General features: G+C 42.0%; 1 protein-coding gene and 1 long non-coding RNA gene across 8 annotated transcripts in view; one reads left to right on the top strand and one right to left on the bottom strand.

Annotated features, from left to right (window-relative positions):
• Positions 1-21,031, bottom strand: part of dpr12 (defective proboscis extension response 12) — a 98,482-nt gene that overhangs the window by 50,482 nt on the left and 26,969 nt on the right. The gene's annotated exons all lie outside the window — the stretch shown is intronic.
• LOC108617273 (uncharacterized) overlaps positions 1-21,031 on the top strand; it is a 134,191-nt gene that overhangs the window by 110,158 nt on the left and 3,002 nt on the right. Inside the window, exon 4 of one of the 4 annotated variants that reach the window (XR_016270276.1) lies at positions 2,604-2,639. The exons of 2 other annotated variants lie outside the window; for them this stretch is intronic. This is a non-coding gene — a long non-coding RNA (uncharacterized LOC108617273). Of the gene's footprint in view, positions 1-2,603; positions 2,640-6,390; positions 7,202-21,031 lie in introns of those variants that run through there. One more of the 4 variants, XR_016270278.1, reaches the window with a different exon arrangement.

The raw sequence follows: 21,031 nt of genomic DNA, 5'->3' as shown, positions 1-21,031 counted from the left end.
CTCACACACACACTCGCACACGCACATACGCATTTTATTTATATCCTCCACAATTCACAGTCGGCATGCTAAAGGTCAGCTAAGACTAGCACTGGCCATAAATTAGTGCGCTTCCTGCATGAATTTTTAGACAGCTTCGAGTTATTATGCAAGGGCCAGAGCCCAGAGCCCAGAGTCCAGAGCCTAAGCTGCTCTCAAGTTTATTGAACTTTATGAGCTCGGATTACATGAAAAAGAGCGCGAGAGAGGGAGCGAGAAGAGGTACCTCTGGCTAAATGACAAGCTCTGACCACCGGCTTTGGGCCTTGGCTAATTTATGTGCTCGACGTGTGACTGACAAGTTTATGTTTTTCATTTTCATTTTCTATTTTCTACTCTTCTGTGTTTTTTTTTTTTTTTTGCCCACATAAATTTCACAATATTTTTGGGGCAGATTTCGAGGAACTCAACTGGGTTATAAATTTTACGTGACTGGCTGAACTTTAAGGACAAGCCAGGCGGGCTGTTCCAGCTACTATCTCACCCTCTCGCTGGCTGAGCCTTTGGGCGCATACCTTTAGCTAAAAGCGCTATGCGAGCTATTGAAATACCAGGCTAAAAATTATACAAAAAAGGCAGTCGGCCACGCCCACACACACACACACACACACTCTCCCTCTCTCATCTCTCTTTCTCTCTCGCTCTCTGTATAAGCTATTTATAGTTATGTAATCAGCGCGTAGTTAAGTTCACATTTTTTTATGCTCGCCTTTTTGTTGTTATTTTGCTTTATTTTGCTCTCGTCTCGCTTTTGCTTTGAAAATTGTTTGTAATGGCATTATGAACACTTGGCTGCATGTGGCTAGGGCCAAAAGCGGAGCCACCACTCGGCGTATGCCTCACTCATTGATTTTCTATGTGTGTGTGTGTGTTGTTGTTGTTGTTCTTGTTGTTGTTGCTTTAATTTGTGTTTATTTTAGAGCATATTTACTTAACTATACTTTACAGCCATTAAATGAATTAATGTGTGGCACTCTAACTCACACACACACACACACAGGGAGACTCTTCCCCTCTCTTTCTCTCACACACTCTCTCTTTCTCATTTCATTTTGTGAGCAATTGTAGCCGCTTCTGCTTCTGGTCTGTGCTTAAAAAAGTTTCGCGATTTTTTTTTTCTTCTTCTTGTGTCTAAACATTTCGACAGAACCGGAAAAAAACAAAGCTAAAGCACTTTGTATGTGTGTGTGTGTGTGTGAGTATGAGTGTGTGTGTGCTGCCCAACTTTACTTTTAGCATATTTTAGAGCGCGACTCTGCGAATGGGTTTCAAGTCGCATATTCTCGTCACAAATTGCATTCGTAAGTGTATTTCTTTTTTGTCCTTCAGCTAATACCCTGTAGTAATGCTACAAGAAGAATACCAAAAAGATATATACAATTAAGTTTCATTAAATTCGGCATTCATGTCTTGAATACCCTTTAATTATTAAAAATACTAAAATAGTTAGTATATAAGTCTTTATGTCGAGAATGTAAGTATATGCCAGGATAATCAATAAAATCTCTCTCTCTCTCTCTCTCTCTCTCTCTCTCTCTCTCTCTCTCTCTCTCTTGCCATAGAAGAATATCCAATTCAATTGTGCTCATGTCTGCCCTAGTTTTTAGGGTATATGTAAGCCCAATCAATAGCAGCTGAATTGCATTTACTGTTTTTGCTGTCCATAGAAAAATTTATAAAAAGAGAATTCTATAATTCAGTTGTGATTATGCCTCCAGCAAAGAGAGAGAGAGAGAGAGAGAGAGAGAGAGAGAGAGAGAGAAAGAAAGAACTCCATGTTAGGCTATAAAGTATGTATAGAGCCAATCAATAGCAGCTCTAATTGCTTATTGCATTTTGTGACTACCCCTTAGGTTTCTAGTGTAAAAAACATTGTCTATTAAAGTTGTATCAATAGATGTAGCATGAGTGCTTACTAGCAAAGAGAGTAGAGGGTATATGCTGCTTACAAGCAGAGAGAGGGAGTGGGTATATACTGTTTAGTTGCACAGAGAACAGACAGCATATGCTGTCTAGAGAGAATAGAGGATATACGCTGCTGATAAGAGTATATATGATACTTACTAGAAGATAGTAGAGGGCATTACTATAGCATATACCCTTTAATTTCTACATGCTACATATATTAATACAAACTGCTTACTAGACGAGAGTAGAGGATATGTGGTTCTTGTTAGCAGAGAGAGAGAGAGAGAGAAAGAGAGAGTTTATAGTCTATGCTTTCCTTCTGTAAGAATGTTTCTGGCAATCTAATAATTTTTATTTTTTTTTTTATTAAAAACTTTTGTTCTATAGTTTCTGCTAGACTACATAAAGGGCTGTCATAAGTTCTTGTAGCTATGCTAAACACAAATTTGGCAAACAAAAATGTGATAATATTTTATTTGGCACGAGTTATTTACTAGAAAGAGGGTATATGCATTGTCCATGTGAATTTGTAGAAAGTTATATAAAAGTGATCTAAAACTACTCTCAAAAAAGATATCAAACATTTCATAAAATAAAAACTAAGCTATAATCTGCATACTACAGTGCTTACTGACTAAATTGCCTCTATGTTTCAGACGTGCTCAAGCTGAAGATGCCAACTCGAAAGCAAAGTCAGTAAACTCTATGCAACTATATATAGGTAGCATAATATACATTCATATAATAATGATATGACATTCTTAGGGTATCTATTCGTCACTCACATTGAGCTGTACACACACTGCAAATGTGCTTTGTTTTTAGCTGTTTTTGCCTTGCTTGCCATGCACTTTGGTAACATTTATCGTTGCCGGCTGCCAACTTGCTGCTGCTCATTGTGCCGGAATGACCAATTTTTGTGATTTTCAATTAAGTTAACTGGACGACTGGCTAAGAGTGGGCGCAGGGGAGCGTGCGGGGATCGAGCGAGTCTAGGGTTGGTTGGTAAGGGCTGCTTGCTGTCAGGCTCACAGTATATTTTTGTAACAGTTTAAACAGCTGCCGGCTGCATGTGCTAGTCGTCCCATTCCCCCTCTCTCCCGCTCTCTCTCTTATTGAGCCAATCCCAATCAGTGCCACAGTTCGTGCTCGGCTGGACTAAGGGCAGTCGCTGGCAGCCATGTCTCAGCTTCTGGTAGTTCAGCCATTGCGGCTAGCCAAAGCGCTCGGCACCATTAGCTGGAAAATTTATCTACATGCACTTGACAGGTGGCCACGGCTTGATTTAGTTGTGCTGCCATCGAGAGTGGGCAGGGGAGGGGAAGGGGGCTAGGGAGTGAGTGAGATGAAGATGGAGATGGAGATGGGCGGCCAGTCGAGCTGCCACATTAAATTGGAGCGCAACAAATGTCGGCGCCACTTGATGTGCTGCAGCTGCTTGCAACACATATCCATTGCTTAAGGCCAATTTGGTCTCTATCTCCGTCTCTCTCGCTCTCTCTTGCTCTCTCTTGCACCTTCTGTGATCAGCTAAGTGCTGCAGCTAAATTGGCTAAAATTCAATAAGTTAATGTTGTGGCCACGTTCAGCTCACGTGTGCTCGCCCCGGCTGATTGACAGACGACAGCCACTGCACTCACCTCACCTCACCCCGCCTCACCTCACCCTGCCTCACCTCAATTCGCCTTGCCCCTGTCAGTTGCACTTAATTTCATTTTGCATGCGGCTGCCTCAGTTCGATTCCCTCGCTTATGTCTCAGTCAGCCATCAGCTTTGATTACATTAAGCATTAAAATGTGCTACAACTAGTTCAGCTCACAGCACTTGACTTGGATAATAATTTCACTGTGCTTTTTCTTCTTCCTCGGTGTTTTTTTTTTTTTTTCGCTCGCTGTTCTGATTCCACTTCATTTGCCACAAGTGGCGGCAAATAAAATCGACTTCAAATGCCATTTGTCCTTGTCAGCGCACAAATTTACGATTGACAAACGATGTGAGATGTGCGCCGCGCCCACCGCCTTTAGTTTGACTCGAATGAAGCAATGCTCACAATTGTAATTCAATGCCAGCTGTGGAGCATAACAAATGAGTTTGAACCAAGACGAGACGAGTCGGGCGAACGCGCAACAGTCGTTGGCTATCAAAAATAATACAAATTATGCGCGTGTCACACAGGAGGCAACAGGAGGCAGCGGCAGAGGGAGAGTGAGGGAGAGGGACATATTTCCGGTTGGGCTGCATAATTCATGGCAGTCCGTTAGATAAGACACTTGTGCATCAATTCATCAGCAGCAGCTATGCCGCACAACACGCATGTAAGTAGCACCGACACACGTGTGAGTGCGTGAGTGCGAGCGAGACGGGCTGCGCTGCCAAGCGGCGGCTAGGTGACACAGGCGAACAAACCCTTTTAAGCTGTCAAGTGGCGTTTTTGTTATCAGCCGCGTCTAATGAACGATGACACTGATTCAGCAGCAGCGGCAGCGGCAGCGGCAACAGCGAGTGACAGAGAGGGGTGTAAGGAGGAGAAGCAGTGGAATGAGTGGGTGCAGCCGTAGTATGACTAAAGCAGTAAAAGCAGCTGCAGTAGGGGATAGGCGAGACGAATGAGCAGTAGTAGAGGGCGAAGGAGGAGAAGTCAGTAGAGGAGATGTTGGAGGAGGAGAAGGCAAAAGAGGAGGCTAAATGGAGGGGGTGCAGAGGAGAGTAGAAGAAGTTGAGTAGGAGAGGGAGGAGGAGGATGAGGAGGCAAAAGAGATGAGAAAGCATAGGTTCAGACGGCAGAAGGAGCAGGAGGCAAATAAAAGAGGTGCAGGAGAAGAGAGCAGAAAAATTGGTATCGGAGAATGAAGAGGCAGAAGAGGAGGTATAAGAATACGCAGAAGAGCAATAAGCAAGGAAGGAGCAGGCAAAGAATGGAGGTAAGAGGAAGGCACAGCAGATCGCTAGCAAGCAGAGGAGCAGGAGAAGAAAGACGACAAGTAGAAGGAGGAGTACATGGAGAAGGTGGAGTGCGATGAGGAGGACGAGTGAGAAGGGGGAAAAGGCTGTAGATGCCGGGCAGTAGGAGGAGTAAGAGGACTATGAGCAGCAGGAGTAGGAGAGCGCAGGAGCAGATACGGATGAGACCGAGGTTAGCAGCAGCCAGATTGCAGCCACACTCGAGCACACACACACACACATCACTTAGGCATCGTATTGGTGCAGTCTTCTGCTTGTTTTCATACTCAATTAGCCTTGACAGTGATTAATATTGACTGTAATTTCATTAAATCGCCTTCTGATATACTCTCTGGCCATAGGTTGAGCCAGCCTTCGAGTTGGCGGCGTCCTGCCTGAACATAATTTCGTTACAGTCACCAGCCCCAGCCCCTCCGTCCGCCTCCTGCTGCCAGCATAATTTTTTAAAGGCATGTGAGTTATATGGCAGTTACTTTGGTTAAAAACCACTTTTGGGCTTTTGGCTTGTGGTCAACATTAATTCAGCTCAATTGAGCGTGGCTTAAAGCCCTATTAATGAGGGCGATTTAAAAGCCCTCCACAGATAAGTTTTTGCTGTAAAATATTACGCATACGCAACGCACGCTGAGAATGGGAGTGGAACTTTCTATATTTAGAGGGAAAACATAATGTAGGCATATAAATTGTGTGCAAAATATTGCTCTTATCAAATTCGCATTAATTGGCTGGGCAAAAGTTTTAGAGGCTTCGTCTTTGCCGTGACGGCCCCATGGGGCAAGCTTGCATAATGTGGGGGCAGCATTGTTATAACTTCGACCTGGCATTGGTTGCATATTTCAGCTTGTTAGCTGTCAAAATAATTGACATACAGTGGCATGTGTCTAGGCAGTTGTTATTTACGAGCACACTCAGAGTGTGGGAAGTTGAGTGCTAAAATGACACGCCCACAACTATAAATAAATGACAAAGGTGTTGACGTGTCGGCAGGTTGAAGGAACGAACTGGCACTTAGTTTGTTTTTTTTTTCTCTATCTGCCTCTGTCTCAGTCTTTATCTTTGGCTGTGCCTCTTCTTCTGCCTCTTCTTTGTGGCACCTTCTATTTTTTTATGTTGCTGCCTTTGGCGAAAGCCTTATTTATCTATGAACACACATACGCCCTGACTCTGTTTGCTGCAATTTATTTGGGGCTGTTTTAATGCCCGTAAAGCAGCAATTGAAATATGTTGCATACTTTTTGGGGCTCGCATGCATAATGAAAGAGCGCACATAAAATATAGACTAATTTGCCAGATATGTTTGTGTATTTGTTGCTCGCATAAGCTGCTTAAATTGTTAAGCCCAGCACATGTCTACCTCTCTCTCTCCCACTCTTTCTCTCTATCTCTTTATATATATGTATTTATAATGGCTTTTACTTATGCATAAATTATGTCTGGCAAGCGACAAAAATATTTGACTAATGAAATTTTTTGCCCTTGCAGCTGTTAAATATTTAGCCTCGGCTCTGTTGCGTAACGGCGACAACCTTTTTTCGCCTAATTTTCATTGTGTGTATGCGTAGTGACACGCCCACAGGGAACTAAAAGGGTGGGAGTGGGAATGGCTGAGACTCTCATGAAATTCACACGGTTCAATGTCATCGACAATTTTCGAGTTCATCAAAAATTTAACGTTGACGTTGCCAAAGCGCCAAACGACAAAGCGGCAAAACACCAAAAGATGCCAAAAATTTGTGTTCGCTACGCAAAATTCCGTTAATGGGCATAAATGTGGCAAAGCAGGCGATGCCAAAATGACAGGCGAAGCATCGAGTATAATGTGCGCACAGCATGCGAGAGCAGCAAGTGTGTGTGTAAGTGTGAGTGTGTGAGTGTGTGTGTGTGTGCGCGCTAAGGACCTATGCGTGCTTGCGAAAACTTAGTGCACTCAGAGAAAGGCACGGAAATCTTTATAGAAGAGAAATCTGATGCGACGTGCCAAGTTGAAGCATTAGCTGGAACATGGAAAGGAGTACTTAAATATAAATCTAAAAATAAAAAAACATAAGTCACGAGTAAAATTCTAGTCAAATTCGAGCCAGCGAGAAAACAAAATATATATGTCTAGAACACGAAAATTAAAAGTCCTAAATATTTTATATTCATATCTACATATATTTAAAAATTTCATTGATATGAAAATGAGTTAGAAGAAAAAATTTCATATTCTTTTAATTTTTGTTAATTTGCTTATAAGCGCATACTAACATAATATAAAATGCTTAAATAATAAAAGGCTCAATATTTATTACTTCAATTCTTAAAGAGATAACACGATATGCATTTTCCTCTCAGTAATATAAATGGAAACAAATTTTAGTATTTTTTTAGGAATCGATAGAAAAGCATTAAAAATTCTTGAATCAAATTTTGTATCTCGTGTTCTCATGTAAAATTAATCGGAGTTAAGGTAGCAGTCGTAGTTTGAATGTAATATTATTACCAATCTATATTAAATAATAATAATAAATAAATTTAAACCACAAAATGACTTTAAAATGTGGAGCTGTCTATCTTAAATTTCCATTTATATTTTTGTGCTCTTATTATAAACTAAGTTTAACCCGAAATAGTTACACAATAGTCAGTCAAGCCATGAGCCACATCAGTTCTAAACTAAACTAAAACAATCTTTAAGTTTCAGCTGAAATATTTTCCTGTTGAAACCAATTTCAGCCCCAATGACAAATGAATGTTTCCATTAAAAACTGTGTCAACAAATGCGAAAACTCAGCTTGCCAAAGAGCAGCCCCCCCCAACCCGGAAGTGCCACAGTCTATTCCTATCACGCTCTCTCTCTCTCTCTCTCTTTCTCTCTCTCTCTCTGTCACACCTTCTGTAACCACCTCAGTGCGCCTTATGCTCGCTTAATTCCGAACCCATTTTAGATTTAAGGCGAACATGACTTGAGCATGGCCGACGCCAGCGTGTGGGACGCTGCTTAGAAAAGGATTATGATAGATCTGGGTGATAAGAGCAAGGCGACCCATGCCAGGAATCATTGCGCATTGCACGCACACACACACACACCCCCCTTTTTTCGCTGAGTGTATTCAAGTTAACATTTGGCTGTGAGCTCGTACGCATTGGTGGCTTCATCTTTTGCCGCTTAGGCGAGTGGGTGGGTGGTGGGTGGTTGCTGGTGTGGTGTGACAGCTCATGGCCATTATTAATAAGTACAGCGAACAGCGTTGCGTATACGTGACATTTACGGAAATTTGATTGAAAAATATCGAAGATGCTTTTTTTTGGTCGCTTGCGCACGAGGCATCGCGTCGTCTATAACATTTCCATCATTTGATGCGTAAAAGAAAGTCGAGCGAAAGTCGAGCGAGAGCCGAGCAGAGGAATGTCATCAGTCACGTATAGCCAGAGATGACTGTAGTTGCTGTTGCTGCTGTTGCTGTTGTCGTCGTGTTATGTCATATTTCAGGGCACACCTTTCTGTCCCTGCATTAACAAATGCCATTGATATGTGTAGGTGTGCGTGTGCGTGTGTGAAATTACGTGTTGCCAATGTTTGGCCCAAAATAAAGGGTTTCACAACAGCCACAGTCAGTGGCACAGCCAGTGGCACAGTCACTGCCGCCACCTGCCTCGCATCAATGTCAGCTGCCGGCGACAGTGGCTTTTGTTTGGCCAACAGGCGAGGCGCGCGGCCCAGCTCTCGCGGCAGCGCTTGGCGCGCTGACAGTTCACAGATTTGCAGCAGTAGTTGACATTGATTCATCAAAAATTAATCGAATTCTCGAATGGCAGCAGAGGCCAAAAAGGCAGCCGGCTAACGCACCAGCAGAAGCTCTCAACTGTCAGCTGTCAGGCATGACAGTTGCTATGTGCGTGTGTGTACACGCGCGTATGTGTGTGTGTGTGTGTGTCACCTGAGACGACAATACTTGCATACCATAATCCGTTTAAACAACAATTCCTGCTGCAATTGACAGCCAACTATGGCTAAAAACGCGTACTGTTGCACTGCCACGCCCCCTCCTCCCATTCCATTGCGTATGCAATTAATTGCATGTCCTTTGCTGCAATACAACGCCGACATTCAGCCTGACACGCTGACAGGCCTTTTGGCTTTGTAATTTCACTTGTAGAAAAATGAAGGAATTTATGCAGCTGACGTGGAGAGGGGAGGGAGTGAAAAAGCGAGAGAGAGAGAGAGAGAGAGAGAGAGAGTGAGATAGCCTTAAGTCAATCACATCGTGGAATTTTTATAGACCTTTGGTTAGCTGACACCAGACGCAAATTAGCCAGGCATGGCAAATGGGTTTTATGCTCTATTTATTATCAAATTGCCAAAAGTTTTTTCTCTCTATTAATTTCACAGTGTGCGTGAGTGTGTGTGTGTGTGTGATAAGGTGTGCTTGCGGCTCGTAAATATTTGTCAAGCTCATTCGCGCGCGTCGTCTAGGCAGCAGCAGCGGCAGCAGCAGCGGCGTCGCTGGCTCACATGGCGTATGAGCGCTGGCCAACGCCTGGCGCGCTCATAAATTTCTTGTCATAAATCCCTCGCACTTTTCAGGGCTGCCACTGAGCCGGCTCAGCAGGTGGCAGCTGAGATGTAGGTGGCGGCAGCAGGTAGCAGCTAGTCCCTTGGATAGCAGCGCCACAAATGAGCTGTCAGAGCTAACAGTCGTGTCTGTGTCGGATTTATGCGCATGCAAAACTTTGACCAAAACGAGAGTTACCCCCGCTCCCTCACTCTCTCTCTCTCCCACTCTCTATTGTCCTATGAGTCTCTGTCGACCCATCAGCCTTTGTGCGTGTCAATAAATGAAGCGTGATTGATTACGTGGTAAAGTTTTCTGGGCAAATTCCATGCCATGTTTATGACAGCACTGCGTAGGCTGGCCCCAAAAACTTTGCTGGGGCTGGGCAGCACCTGTGCGAGCAGGTGTAGCAGCAGGCTGCGCTGTTAACGTTTATTGTTTGAATTTCATGTATCTTCCATATATATTTATTTTATTTTATTTTTATTTTGGCTTTGTCTTTTGTTTTGCTGTTGTCCTCGCGGCGGGCCGGCCACGCCTGTCAAAATATTTTGTCAGCCATTTTTATGCAAATGAAATAAATTTTGCATAAAAAGTCAAACATCAACAGAGATTTATGACTTGTTGAAACTTTGGCATAATTTCATAAATATTTAAACCTTTTCCTGGGCGCCGCTTTGCAGGACAACAACAGTAAAAAAAAAAGGATCATTATGTTTATGATGATGTGCAAATATTTGCGCTTATTACGCAGCTGAAAGCCGCTGGACAACGAACCAAACCAAACTGAACCCAGCCAAGCCTAACCCAAACCCAACCAAACAGAACCCAGCGAATGGCGCACCAGCTGCTGGTCACGGTTGCACTAAGCCCCGCCCTAATCGCATGCCAGCACGCCCTAATTAATGGTCAAACAAATTCAGACGGAAATCGGCTTACAATTTCCAGAGTCACTCTCTGACCTGCCATTTAACACGATTAATCCACTCTAATTAATCGAGCCACAATAATTGCATTCATCCTCTCTATCGTATCAATTTACATGCAATAACAGCAGATGGCATGCGTGTGTGTGTGCCTGTGTGCATGTGTGTGCGACCTCTTGCTCTCTATTTGTCATGACCTAGCCACACGTTGTTTAGAGTTCTTCTTTGAGCCATGGCAATATGAGCTCAACTGCAAAAGCTCAATGAAGCCAATTATGAGGTTTTCACTTGATCCATTTTAAACAGACAAATTGAGCTTAGATTACATTTTTTATGTGCTTAGGTCAGTGGGTTTCTTTGATGTATGTGGCCCAGTCACAATTTCTAATGAATTCAATTGTGATTAGATTTGTTTAAGCAAAATTTAAATTGATAAAATTACTAAATTAAAAATAGCCAAATGATTTTCATTTAATGTTATCAAGATTAAGAAATAGAAAATGAATTTTATTTAGACAAATTAATTGTATTTTATTTTTATTATGAAATAAAGTTTGTCAATGCTTGGAAAGATAACAGCACTAGTCATTCCTTCTCAGTTTCTACAGCAATCAGGCTAAAACAAAGCTGCAGACCAGATTTTACTACTAAGATTGTGTACTTGCTTCTAGGATTGCCCATATATTCGACGAACCCATCTCGCAACCCTACGCATCCATGCATTTCTTCAAACAGAACCTCCTTCTCTCTATCCTCCATCCTCCTCAATTCTCCTTCTCTCATTTGCCTTGACTTTGCCAACTTTTTGGCTTATGATTTTTTATGAGGCACTTTAATGCTAATTTACCTTGAATGCTACCACCACTCTGAATGCCACTTTCTTAATCATTAGCGCTGCAATACTTCTCTACTCAATGCTGTTCGGTTCGAGTATTTTCTGGAGCTACCCACAGCCATTTTATTGGCATCGATTGAGAGAAATAATGATTGAAACCTATAAGGACGAATCATTTAAGCTTTCGTTACGACTTGACTTAGTGGCTTGGCTTAGCTTAACGCTAGTTTTCATATGGCCAAAGCTCTCCAGTTATTATTCCAACTAAATACGTGAGTCAGGCAGAGAGATGTTTTATAAGAGGTCGAAAGCGGAAGGGCGGCAGGAAAAGAATGTGAGAGAGGGAGAGTATAAAGGAGAGTGTAAAATCCATAGCCTCTTTAAGCAGTTTTGAAATTATCGATCAAAGAAGCCAACTGGGCTTTGCTCTGCTGTACAAATACGGAATATCCCTTTAAGGTCAACTAAACTAGGGTATTGCCTAGTCGAATACTCTTTAATAAGTCACTTTTTTATATACCCTTACCCTTATCTTAGAGCTTTGCTTTCTAAGCCTTTCCAAGCCACATTAAAGCCGCTGGTCGTGCATAGAGAGCGTGAGCCCGCATTGATTTAAATATTAATTAGCTATTGCAAGCGGAAATGTGTGTGTGAGCGTGTGTGTGCGTGTGTGTGTGTGTGAGTTTGTGTGTGTTGCATGTGGCTCTGATAGTCACTTCAATTAATGAGCGCGTCGCTAATTGCAGACAGGCCAACGGCATGCAATAACTCAATTGCAGCCTGCGCTTTGGGCCAACTTGTGTGCGTGTGTGTGTGTGTGTGTGCGACTAGAGCACGCCAAGGACATACCACACACACACAACCAGCTCAGCATATCAACAATAAACAACATCAGCAGTAGCAGCAGGAGTCGGGGCAGCGGCAGGAGTTAGGGGCAGCGGCAGGAGTCGGGGCAGCGTCAAATGGATGGCAATTGCGACACGCATTTAAGCTGCCGCAGCTGTTGGGCTCGATAAGCGTCACGTAAGTTGCCAGGAAGCGGGCGCCGCTTATCGCTTGCAACATTTCAAGTTAATTTATTTTGCGACTTTGATCCTGGCAGGCAAATAACTTTTCATATAAATTTGCAAAAGCCCGCCTGACGAGCAACTAGAAGAGGTGGGGGCAAGAGGCAGCTGTAGCCAGAAAGGAAAAACAAAATTTATCAACGGCCAATAAATTGCGCAACTTGTGATTCAAAATGTTTGCAGAAAACTGTCAGCTGTCCCAAAATAAAAAGCTGAAGCACTTGCCAGCCAAAGGACATGCGTGTATGTGTGTGTGTGTGTGTGTGTGTGTAGCCACAAAGCAATAGCTGACGAGTGTTTACAAATAAGCACAGTTTCTCCAGCTCTATGGCGCTCTATGTGTGTGTGTGTGTGTATGTGAGAGAGAGTCGAGGATTGTGGCTGGTCAGAGCTTAGCTGGCTGACAAGTGATTACACGATTGCTGCTCAGGTCCTGGGGGTTGCCAGGACGACCGCAGGCAAAGTTGCCATTCCATGCCGTTCCATTCCATTTCGTTCCGAGTGCCAGTTAACAAACAGAGGCCCCAAAGCGCGTTGCTGTCATTGTTGTTGTAGTTGTTGTTGTTGCTCCTGCTCCTGCTCCTGCTCCATTTGCCCTGACTTGAGCCGTCAAGATAAGCAACTGGGACAACAACTAGGATAATTTAGGATTGCCGCTGGAACCCAATGCAAAAACTTATCCGAAATACACTTATTTATTAACTGCGAGTGCAGCTGAATGTAAATGAATTGTGTCTCACAGCTGACCAGAAATTATTTACTACTCCACTCTGCTGATAGCCTGTGGCTGACGAAAAGCAATTAAAGCGAGCTGCAAATGCTGTGAACTAGGCGAAACTTGGAAAAAACGTAGCTCTATTCTAGGGCCTTTCCATTTAAAAGAGATTTTAGAAATTTGTAGCAAGTGTGAAAAGGGTATTCGGAATGGGTCTGTGCTCAGCTCTAACTTTTCTATTAATAATTTATAATCTATATGCTGCAGAGTATGACGAGTCTACAGAATGTTGGCCACGCCCACATGAAGCTAACTACTTCAACAGAACTTGGCCTAAAGTTTAATATGATGCATAAATGATTTAGCAATGAAGAGAATGAGTAAATGAGAATAAAGAAGTGGAAATGAAATAGATGACATATTTTATTTATATCAGAAATAGCATCATTATTTAAAAATTTTTTTTTATGAATCAACTATTTATATTATTATTATTGCTATTATTATTGTTATTTGTATCAGTAATATTTTCTTCATTTAAATATTTTAATTATGATTTTCGTTAATAAACTTTTTTAATTGTTTGATTTGTATTATAAACTTTATATATTTTCTTTGTATCATAATATTTTCATTATGATTTTGATATATTTTATTTGTATAAGTAATATTTTCATTAATTAAATATTCTTTTTATGAATTTGATATACATATTTTTTTTTATTTTTTATTTTTTTTTATTTTTTTATCAATATATTATTATTATTATTATTATTATTATTATTATTATTATTATTATTATTTTTTTTTTTTTTTTTTTATCATATCTTATTTGTATCAGTAAAATTATCATTTAGATATTTTAATTATGAGTTTAACATATTTTCTTTGTATGATTAATATTATGTTCATTTGATTCTTAATATTGTATATTATTTAATTTAATATATTTTATTTTCAGCAGCATTAATATCATTATTCGAATATATTTTTTTAGTATTGCAAATATTTGATTTGCCTTCAGTAATATTATTATTATTTGATTTATAATTGCGTTTATTGCTAAATATTTGAATTGCCAATTTCGTCGTCAGCATTAGTTGGCTTACAGCACCTTTCCTTGTTAAATATTTTAATTATTATTGTCATTATCACAATTTGATACATAACATAACAGTCTTTATTATTATTAACTGCCTTTGAATTAGATTTGAATTTATTTATTCCTTTGCAGCTTTGCCAACTGCAACTAGTTGTAATTTCTCATTTAAAATCTTTTCCGTCCTGCACCATCAAATTGCTTGCACAACTTAACGTCGCATACCAGTGTGTGTGTGTGTGTGTGCGTATGTGTGTGTCAATGTATTTGCGCCATTTGCCATGGGCAGCCATTGCTCCGCTGCTAATGCTACAAACACAAATAACTAGAGAAGGCAACGGAGCACGACGAGCAGATATCCTAGGCCAAGGTGAGCTTGTGCTTTAAGTAAGTTTAAAGATCACTCAGATATGTATGTATGTATGTGTATGTGGCTTCTCTTTAGCTTCGCTTTGAGCTCTGACACAAAGGACATTAATGCGGCAGCGCTTGAACCCTTTCTTTGTTATGTTTAATTTTGTGCTGTCACATAAGCCTTTTTAGCTTTTTTGCTTGCTGCAGGGTATAATAAGCGGCACTCGCAATCTCTGTCGCTGCCAATGCCACGCTGCCACGCTGGCACGCTGGCACGCCCCCAACGCCCCTGTTGGCGCCCTGCGGCAATGCGCTTTGTAGCTGTTGAGATTTTATAGCTTGCATTTGTTTCACGCTCACTCGACGTCAACGGCATTGACACACATACAAACAAACACAAATGCCAACATTTGTGTTGCACATACACACACACACACACACACACACGTACACACATACATACACATACTTAGATACGCTCATATGTGCATTCAATTTACGATGCGCTGCAAATGAAATTTTGTTTGTTCGTTTCGTCGACATTTTGAACTTTCGCTTTGGCCCCATTTCCGTTGCCCAGTGTTCAGCTGCTTATGTTGTATAGTGTACAGTGTACTGAGCGCAGTGTTTGCCGCAATTTGCGCTGCATTTTGTTTTCAGTATTTGCCATCTTCTGCATTATTGTTATGTTGCCCCCAAACGGCGCTAATGCAATTTTATGGCCAACTCAACTCGAGCAGCGCAAGCAGCTGAACGAGCGCCCATATTTATGGCAAATTGTTTATGCCCGAGATTGCTTCATTAATTTCCACTTAGCTCTCCCTCTCACACTGCAACAAACTAGCTATGTGTGTGTGTGTGTGTGTGAAGTGAGAAACAATTAAAGAAGCAGCAGACTGTGTTAATCCCAACCAGACGATAGCTAACGGCAGTTCGAGTGCGTGGAGGCGCAGCAAGAGCGAGAAGCTTTGGATAAGTGCATGCAGGTAAACAACAAATTGAAGAACTTTAGCTCTGTTTGCTAAGCTTTTGAGCTTAGTTACGTCTAGTTTCTCGAATAACTTCTCGCTCAACTTCTTCTCTTGCCGGCTCGCAGCTTTGCGTTAAGCCCTATTCGTGCTTTCTGTTCCGTTTGCTTATCAAGTTTCTCTTTTAGCTTACCAGCTTCCTTATCAGCATCGTTTTCGCGCCTCAATTAATGTGGAGCTCTCTCACACATTTCTTTAGCTGCTCTAAACTTCTCTTTAAGTTTCTTACTTAACCAAGAAACATTTTAGAATTCCTTATTCTCCATCGATTGCAATCAGCTTGCTTTTCATCTACTCTATCTCTCCATCAATTCGATGAGTTTATGCTCAGCACGCTTCTCCCTTCATTCAGTATGCTTATCACAATTTTCATTTGATTTACTCCTTCCCCGCCGCAGCTCAGCTTCTCTTTTAGTGCCGTCCCACCCAGCTTCGCTCATTGTCTGCGACTTAATGCTAAGCCTCTTCGAACTGTTTGCTGTTTCTTTTTTCTTTTGCATTCTGTTTTAGCATCTCTCATGGCCTCAGCTCGCAGATCTCTTTCTCATTTTCAATCTGCTTTAGAATTTGTGCATATTTTTTTTGCTGAATTTCATTGTTTCATTTACCCCTTTTCACTCAGCTGCTTTTTCCTCAGTTACCGCTCTCGTTTTAAGCTAGGCTTAGTGTTCAGCTTCTCATTAACTGTCTCTCTATATCAGCTCTGCTCTGGCTAGGCTTATCTTTCAGCTTCTCGCTTTGCATATTGTGGGACTTTTTGGTAAGCTCCTTGGCCTATGCTCTCTTCTCTCGCCACATTTGCTTATCTTTGGCCTCATCATTTGGCTAAGTTTCTCTCTCATTTTAGCTTCTCGCTTTACTTTGTTGCATAATGCTTGCTTCTCGTCTTACTGTCGCTCTGCTTTGCTGCTTTGCCGATTTGATGCTGATGCCTCTTGTCGCCCTTGAGGCAGCAGGTACTATAGTATTAACTGCTTCCTCTTGACCGAATGCAAGCAAAGAGTCATGAATAAATTTCAATAAGTAAACGGCTGCAATGGTCGCTTGTATTTTAAGCATTTTATTTAACATATTTTACGACCGGGGCTCTCACTGGGCCGCTGAGTCGAGTTGAGCCTGTGACGCTTTATGTCAACTTTGTTTCGCCTCAGAGTTTTCGTTTTTAATGGCCGCAGCGCTTTAATTTATTGCAGCATGTCTTCGGCAGGAGTGTCACTGTTGCCAACATCATTTTGAGTGGCAACAAAACGCTGACGTTGCCAAGGCCAACAGCGCGCACTGAACAGGCAGCAGTCAACAGTCAACAGCCATCAGCCAAACAGCGAGCAGCATAATTGATGCCAATGTCAAACTCAAGTTTGCCAGGCTCTGGGCAGAGGCAGAGGCAAAGGCAGAGGCAGAGACAGAGGCAGATGCAGAGGCTCTGGTTCGGATTCGGGCTCAATTCTCATTCTCTATCTCTCTCACTCTCTCTGTCTGTCGCGCTCTGCACTTGATGTATGCCAATGGACAGCGTAATAGAGATGATGCTGCTGTCTGCCCTCTCTCTCTCTTTCTCTTTCTCTCTCTCTGCATGACAGGAAGTATCTTATCCATTTGCATGGCATTAATCGCATAATTTGTGGCTAGCGCTCGTCGCTCTTTAACCCGCCAACTGGCAAATGGAGATTGGCAAATGGAGGCGAATGGCGAATGGCAAAACTGTGAAACACGAATTCAATTAAAGCTGCGGCAACAGCTGCTCTCCAGATGCTCGGAGAATGAGTAAGCACACGGCCTAATGATTCTGTTGAAATCTATGCCAGCGGCAGCAGGTGGCAGCAGGAGGCAGCAGGAGGCAACAGGGGGCAGCAGGAGGCGTGCCCGCAACCAGGTGCTCCATAGTTGAAGCTTTGGATACGTACTCTAATGCTGCCATTTGGCGAGTCTAAGCAGGCTCTGTTCCTCTATCTATCGCATCTATCTGTGGGTCTATTCGTTTTTCTGTCTGTGCTTTCAGCTGTCAGTCAGTCTGTCTGTCTGGCTATCTGTTTGTCTATCATTCCTTTATTCCATCTGTGCGTATGATAGAGATAAATATAGAGATAGAGCTAGAGATTGAAGAGGAAACTAGCTGGAGACTTGAACTGACATAACAAGCTTCTGATCTATCTGACAGGTCTAAGAAGCCAGAGTCAAATGATTTCGGTACATTGATTTTGCAGGAGATTGAAGACGATATGTAGGTATGTACACATGTGAAGAAGATAGGTACGTATGTGTGTATGAATGAAATCGTTGATTATGATCCTAAGACTGAGCCAAATATTAGCCAATCTACTTTGAATTCTCTGATATTCTCTGGTCAATGGAGGCAAACAAGGACATTTATCTAAGCGATAAGCATGTTTTCAAGGCTATATTCATAACTGCCCCGAAATGTTAAATGAAATTCATCAAAATCATATTCGGGCCTGTTAAAATATCATGAAGATTCGATAAACAAATATCTCAAGTTATTCAATGAAATTTCCATAGAATAAGAAAAAAAAAAAAAAAAAAAAAAAAAAAAACAAGTAAGAAGGCTCCAGTCGAGACTGCTCGACTAGGAGATACCCTGAACCCTCCAAACTGATATTCTAATCATTCTGGACTTCTTTTATGCACACATACATACACATGCACGTATAAGCACGCGCTTTGCAAACTGCGCAGCTAGCAGCGGCTGCGCTTGGGCTGCACTGCAGTGTGGGCAATATAACGAGAATTTATTTGTTGAATAATTTCTTTTGTAGACATACGATCTTAATGAAACTTTTAGAGCGTAATCATATGGCTTAAATGTGTGTACATTTCAAAGCACAAGTCTCTAGTACTTGAAATGCGTTTTTTACAAATTGGGGGCGAAGGGGGCGTGCAACGCAAATTTGAAGTCTCCAGGTCTAAAAGTGTTCAAAATAAGCTGAAAAAACATTGTCGATTTTTCGATTATTCTCGATAAAAAAGTTATCGGATGAGTTATCGAAAAAATAAAGCAAACTTGTACTGCCTATGGTATACACGAGTATGCTTGCCAAATTTCAGCTCTCTAGCTCTTATATCTTCTGAGATCCTTTTGCTCATACGGACGGACGGACGGACGGACGGACGGACAGACGGACAGGGCTATATCGACTCAGCTCGTCGTCCTGATCAAGAATATATATACTTTATGGGGTCTGCGATGATTCCTTCTGCCTGTTACATACTTTTCACAAAACCATTATACCCTGATTTCCCATTTTCAATGGGTTCAGGGTATAAAAAACAAGCCAAGCGTGAAATGTATGTATGCATATGCATGTATGTAAATGAATGTGTGTGTGGGTATGTGTATGTATAAGTTTCTGTGTATGCATGCATAGCCTAACTAACTACAAGTTGAATGATTGTTCGCATTAAGCTGCGCGTCACGCTTGGCTACAGGGTAACTGCAAGTCGAGCACGCCCGACTGGAGCAATCTAACTTGTTGTTGTTGTTATTGTTGTCACTGTCAACCGCAAAAGATGTTGATAAATTAAGTGTGCTGCAAGCGAACACATTAGCAAATCCGAAGGCCTGCAGAAAAGCGGAGAGCGACAGAGAAAGAGAGAGAGAGAGAGAGAGGCAGATGGAGAGAAAAAAGCGCAGGCAGAAAAAACCTCAAAGTTTGTCCAATCCAAAGTCGTTGCCTTGTCAGCGACACCTGCTGTGTGCGTGTGTGTGTGTGTATGTGTGTGTGCGTGCGTGCACGTGTGTGCATGCTCAAGCTATTTATTTTTGTTTTTTTGTGCTTTCTGCTTGGGCCAAAGTAAACTTTGGCAACTAAAAGCAAAAATAATTGCCAGCCTACTTTTGCGCAGGCCGAAGTCAAGTTTCGTGTGTTGAAGTCTTAGACAAATGTTAAACAGCAGCAGTTACATGTGCGTGTGTGTGTGTGTGTGTGTGTGTGTGTGTAGGTACGGGCATGTCCTTGCACATCAAAACAATAAATATAATGACAACAATCATCAGAGAGACAGAGGGAGAGGGAGAGGGAGAGGGAGAGGGAGAGGGAGAGGGAGAGGGAGAGGGAGAGGGAGAGGGAGAGGGAGAGGGAGAGAGATGGAGAGTCACTCGCAAAAGCAGCACAAATATTTGTTAACATTTGAGGAAACAAAACTTTGAAATTCGTTTCACTCACTGCTAAACGCACAATTTATTTATTTATACCCGAAAAAAAAGAAACATAGGGCAGGCAGGTGAGTGGGCAAGGGGGAGCAGTAGGGGGCAAGTTGATCAAATATGCAAATGGCGCTGCGGTGCGGGAGTTGGTGACAGAAATTAAGCATCATAAAAATAACACAAAGCAAAGAAAAGCTGAAAAACAAGAAACAGCAAAAGAAATAGAAGTCGGAAAAGGCAGTTGACATGCGAGCAGAGGCACACGCACACACACAGACGCCATCTAGCGGTGAGCAAGGTGCGTGTGCGTGCCGAAAATTTCTGAAACACAAGCTTATATATAAATATGAACACACACACACACACACACACACACATACAATTGCCTTTGGGCTTAGCTAGGGGAAAATTGATCAAAGGAATGCGTGTGGCATGCGGCAGCACTTGCAGCAGGAGCAGCAGCAGCAGCAGCAGGAGGAGAAGGAGCAGCAGGAGCAGCTATGCGGCACACACTCTCAGCTATGCTGTGGCTGTGGCTGCGGCTATGGCTGCGGCTGTGGCCAGCTGTAAATTAGATGCCAAGCGCTTAAAGCCGACTTTAAAAACTCGCAAAAGCCACACACGCACACGTGCCACAAGATCGAAGGAGATAGAGAGAGAGTAAGAGAGATAGATAGAGAGAGATATGTTTAGGCATGCCAATGCTGCTGCTGCATAATCAATGGCAAACGCAAATCATTTCTTTTGCTCAAATCAAAACAAAACACGTAGAGCTGTCGCTCCCTGAAGCAAAAGAAGAAGAAGAATAAGAAGAAGAAGAGAAATGCGCGCTTAATGCGAAACCACAAAGAGTTTTCCTTTTATTTTGTGCTCTGGCGCTTGGGGGCAATTCACTTCGTTGTTGTTGTTGTTGTTGTTGTTATTTTCTCGTATTTCTTTTATTGAACAATTTTTAGACTTTATACTTGTAGCAGAAGCATCTGCTGCTCCTCCTTGGAATTCAATTTAAGCTGAAAATATTTGGCAAACATTTTTCGTGCCTTGGCACATTTTCAATATTTTTTCCTTTTTTTTTTTTTTCCTTGGTAGCTGTCAAAGTCATGCAAGCAAATAAGCCAAGCGAAGGTTGCATTTGCAAGTTGGAGGAGTACAAGTAGATTTCATAAATGAACATTTCTAATTTGGAGTGGCTAAGCCAAAATGTGGATTTAAGTTAAAGCTCAGTTTGGCAAGAAAACGAATTGGAAAACTCTTCGCAGCAGGTGAGAGTAAACAGTTTGGCTGAGACTGAGCTTAGGCAAGTGGACATGGCTTAGATATGTGATTAGGCTAAATATATACAAGCTAAAGGAAGCTTGAGGAAGTGAAGGAGGCAATAATTCGATCTGCCTCAATCAAGAGG

This window comes from Drosophila arizonae, chromosome 5, assembly GCF_054131065.1.
Source record: "Drosophila arizonae isolate 15081-1271.41 chromosome 5, UAZ_ARI_1.0, whole genome shotgun sequence".
Lineage (NCBI taxonomy): Eukaryota > Metazoa > Arthropoda > Insecta > Diptera > Drosophilidae > Drosophila > Drosophila arizonae.
This window is presented reverse-complemented; position numbering and strand designations above follow the sequence as displayed.